At 33.7% G+C, this 4,941-nt stretch overlaps 1 pseudogene; it reads right to left on the bottom strand.

Annotated features, from left to right (window-relative positions):
* Nucleotides 1–2,854, bottom strand: part of LOC105035696 (alpha-humulene synthase-like) — an 11,170-nt pseudogene extending 8,316 nt beyond the window's left edge.
* Between the last annotated feature and the right edge of the window lie 2,087 nt (nucleotides 2,855–4,941).

Raw genomic sequence — 4,941 nt, 5'->3', positions numbered from 1 at the left:
TAGGATTATACAAATTTTTAAAAATCTGGGTTTTCTATATATTTTTTTTTGTGTACCTTTCTTGAGAAATTTTGTCCGATTTGGTCCTTGATCATATCCAAAAGTCCATAAAATGTAATGTATTAGTTGAGATTGAGTGTTGAAAGTCACCATTTTTTGGGTAACAAATTTCTTTTCTATTTTACCTATTTTTCTTCTTATGTGATTACATGTATTGTGTGGATAGGAGGCATGTTAATTGTGAGTCCAGGCATCCATCCATCTTTACATTATTTTTTTAGTCCTTTCTACATCATAATCAAATGGCTGTTTTTTTTGAATTATTAAATTCTAAATTGGATCACACTAATCATCGATTGATAGTTTCTCTATAGATTCCCTATTTAAAGTGAAATATGTCCTTCCTTTTTAAATTACATAAATACATGTTTATTTTGAGAATTTAAAGTCACAGCTAAAGAGACATCTTTTCGAGTTGCACACTATAGAATATGGACTCTTTCTCCCTCTCTAAGAGATGGGAGTAAATATATATCATTAAGGATCTTTGTATCATTTTTGGGGGTCCAAATAAAATATATAAAAAATAACATAATTAATTGACTGTCAAATCCTTTGAGAATGTTCCAAATCCTGATCAATAGTTTTTTTTTTTTTTGATAGAGTAGGAGAACTCTACTGAATATAAAATTCCTTCTTATGTGGTTCCATGTGAGATGATTAAAAATCTAGGTGATGATGGATCATGCATAGTTCACTTTATATATAGTATATTCTAGAAGCATTAAAGTAGGCAAGATAGCAAAAAATATATGCAAACACTTGACTCATCAAGTTTTATTTGTTGAAGGTGTCCATGGCTTGTTTTGACAAACAATTATAATAAAAGCATATAGTATTGAATTTGAGAAGAAGAATTTCAACAGGGGAAAGTGCTACTTGTGTTCTCGAAGCATTGACACTAAGCACCAAGCTTCTTGATAAAATGATTAGATAGGTATTGCAATTGATTTGTGTGTATGTGTATATCTATGTATCTATTGTACATATATGTATATACACTAAGAAACCAACAAATTAAATACACATTTTTAAAAATAATAAAAAATTGAAGGAATTATTTTAAAAATAAATTAATAAAAAATGAGTTCAAAGGAGTTGGGGGATAACAAAGATCAAAACATATGAATTAAAGAAAGAGCACTAATGTCCTTAGTCTATTTTCGACATTTTCAATAGAGTTCAATGGGCTGGAGCTGTAGATGAGAGATGGAAGGAAATTCTTTTCAAATGGGTCCAAACTGGTTTAGGATGCATAGAAAAAACCATATTGATGAGGGATAAAGGAATAAAAATAAATTAAGATGCATGTAGATTATATGTCTAACCTCTTAATGTACCTATAAAGAGAGAACTAAGGGTACTCTAATAAGAAAACTTGAGAAATGTGACCTAAAATGGCTTTTATCATTTTTGTTTAGCATCATAGTGTGTATGTGTATATGTGTATGTATGCACATATAAATGCATAGATAAATGAAAAAGGGTTTGAATAGTAGTTAAAAAATGAATAGCCTTATCCATGCATGTCAATGCATTAAAAAAAGTCTAAAATTAAAAACAGCCACAAGTATTCAGTTTAGTAGTTCATAAACATTCTATTATCCTATCATTAGTTTTATTTATTTAGATCCACATACATGAAAATAAAAAATACATGCTCACTGCGTAACATTCCTCAAATCATGATAACCTTCTACTGCTTGCCAGTTTGCTATCCAATCAACAGCTTGATTTGCTTCCAAACTAGCATGTACAAAGCTAATGGCTTCAAATTCTAGCTTTTGAAATGCCCTTTATAAGAGTCGAGATCCTCTATGGTGCTTGTTTTTTATCATAGAGTGTTGCACAACTCTCGGTATCTCATCATGTAGATAGATGACTATTTGGCATCTAGTAGGATGACCATTTTGGTACCTACTGCAATGTACTATATTTGATAGTCAACCATCTTTGTATGAATGATGTGGTGACTATTGACAATCAGAACAACTTTGATAAGGGTATAAATATTATGAGAGATGTCCTCGCCTCAGCTCAGAACCTTCAGCCGGGGTGAGGCAATCACTTTCCATCATCTCTCTATTTAGGCTGAATTTTTGAGCCATATAGAGACTTTGTGAGAAACCATGCAAAGCTTCTTTACAAGAGGAATGAGTGAAGAGAGAAGCCCTTTTGCAAGTTAGAGTACCTATGAGATTAGTAAATGAAACAGTCAAGCTAAAAGCACCCAAGGATTCGAGTAGATAATTGGAAAAATTTATCTCCAGACCTTACATAAAAAAATTTAAATAGATATACCAAGATCCCATCACATATTCAATCTACAAATTCGTGGCATTGGACTTATCCAAGCCTATATGCACCTCATCTATCAGGGGAGGAATCTAACTCATAACGGTGGCACTCATGTTTTTGTTGGCCACTCTCATATATACTAATGTAATAAAACACACAATTATCTATCTTTAATTTAAAATCTATATCACAACTCCACACAAAAAATTGCATCAATTGAAAAGCATCAATATAAATGAGGTTGCCCAAAAAAAAAAAATTCTCCAATGCTTGTTTGTTAAGAGGTTTCGAGAAAAAAAATATCTGTGTGGAGAAGAGAGAGATAACCTGAAGATTTGAAGGTAATAGATAATTCTCAATGAAATAATCACCCCAAACAGTAGAATGGTAGTCTGCAAAGAAGTGAATGGTTTCAACACTATGGCATGACACTGAAGAACAAGCCATAGAACCCTTAGCCTCCATCTTCCTCTAAAGAAAAGAATTTTAGGAAGTGAAGATCTCTATTAAGGGTAACACTAAGGCAGGGGTATATATAATAGTTTTCCATGGCACCCACCATCTCCCATCAATGTTTCTCGAAATAAAAAAAGAGAGCCGTGTGCTAGATGCTAGACTATGAGGCATGATATGCGCGTGAAAGTAGAGCGCCACGGACATGCTAGGTGTGGGGTCATTTTTTTTTCCTTATGAAGGCCTGTGCACGGGTTTCGGTGCAATATTAATAGAATTTATTCATATATGATTTAAACATGCATGCACTAGAATTTCAAAGCAATCCAATGGTGATTGAATAAACTAAAATATTAGGATGCACATGCATGATAACGGATACACATAAGTCGAGTTGCTCATGAGCTACTCGAGTTAGATTTGAGCTCAAGCTCGAGCCGACTCGGCTACTATCAAACTCGAGTAGTTCGAATAGTATTTTTTTTTTTTCAAATCGAGCTTGAGTAGCTAGATACTCAGCTTGAAGGCTCTCGAGCCTATTCAAATGTATAAAATTTTAAATTATTATTTTTATTTTTAATATAGATACTACGGCAGCGGTTTGGCTGGATAGCTAAATACTCAGCTTGATGGCTTTCGAGCCTATTCAAGTGTATAAATATTTTAAATTATTACTTTTATTTTTAATATAGATACTACAGTAGCAGTTGCCAAACCGCTGCCATAGCCTTTTATTGGTTAAAATGGCCAGTAGATAATGGACAGTGGCCGATCGACGAGAGGGGGGCGGGCGGTGGGCGGGCCCACTGGGGCGGCGGCGGTGGGGGGCGGCGGTGGCAAAAGAGAGCGGCGATGGCGTGAAGGCGATCGATGCCGACAGACGGTGGCAATAGCTAGCAGGCGGCGACAGGGCCCAGATAGAGAGAGAGAGATCATGAAATGCTCAAGCCATGTTGTTGCTCGTTGACTACATAAGCTATCACATACAAGTCATTCATTTCTTCCATAACTGATGTGGGACTATCATAATCAACCATAAGTTGGACCTATAACAATAGTTACTGATAACCGCTGCCATAGATTGACCTATGGCAGTGATTATCGGTAATCGCTACTATAGCTCAATCTATGGTAGCAGTTGGTGATAACTGCTACCATAGGTAGAGATATGGTAACGGTTATACCTAACCACTGCTATAAACCTATAGCAGCGGTTATTATGCAACCGCTGCTATAGAGGTAAAATATATATTTTTTCTATTTTTTTCTAAATACGGTATAATTTTAAAATTTAAAGTTCATCTTCACCGTTATTATCTAAATAATTATCATTAGAGTATCATCATGAAATACCACCTTGATCTAACAGCCCTAGATATGTCGATCATTAAAATTTGATTTCGATGGCCATGAATAGCCGCATAATGATTTGATAGATAGAGACCACCAATAGATTCAAAAATTTGCAATGATGATCTTAGTAATATTTGTATTACACTATCAAAATTTTACTTCAATCGGACATCATTATCATGGTCAATTTAGCACATGATGATTTAGATCGTTAAATAAAAAATGAGTGATGAAAAGGTCAAACGGCGTCTGATTATAAGATAATTTTTTAGATAAATAATTTATACTATTACTTTAATCATTTGATCATAAAATTCAAACCTCATGTATATGAACGATGTAAAACTATATATCGCTTGCTACTCCTTAAATTCCTTAAGTAATTATACTTGTACTTTTGTAAGATGTGCTCGAATAGATTTCAACATATACGTATAGTTTGAAGTTTATGATCACCACTGTATAAATAATTAAAATACCAATAAAGATCATTTATCCAAAAAATCACCTCAATTGGACGTCGATTGGCCTTGTGATCACCCATTTTTTATTTAACAATCAAAATTATTTCGTACTAAATTGATCATGCTAATGATGTTAGATTAAAATAAAATTTTGATAGTACGTTATAAATATCATCGAGATTATCATCATAAACTTTTTGATCTATCGATAGTCTCTGTCTATCAGATCATCGCGCGATCGTTCGTGACCATCGAAAATGAATATTAATGATCGACTAAGCTAGGGCTATCAGATCGAGGTGATCTTTTGTGA

The sequence above is a fragment of the Elaeis guineensis genome, chromosome 8 (assembly GCF_000442705.2).
Source record: "Elaeis guineensis isolate ETL-2024a chromosome 8, EG11, whole genome shotgun sequence".
In the NCBI taxonomy this organism is placed as follows: domain Eukaryota; kingdom Viridiplantae; phylum Streptophyta; class Magnoliopsida; order Arecales; family Arecaceae; genus Elaeis; species Elaeis guineensis.
This window is presented reverse-complemented; position numbering and strand designations above follow the sequence as displayed.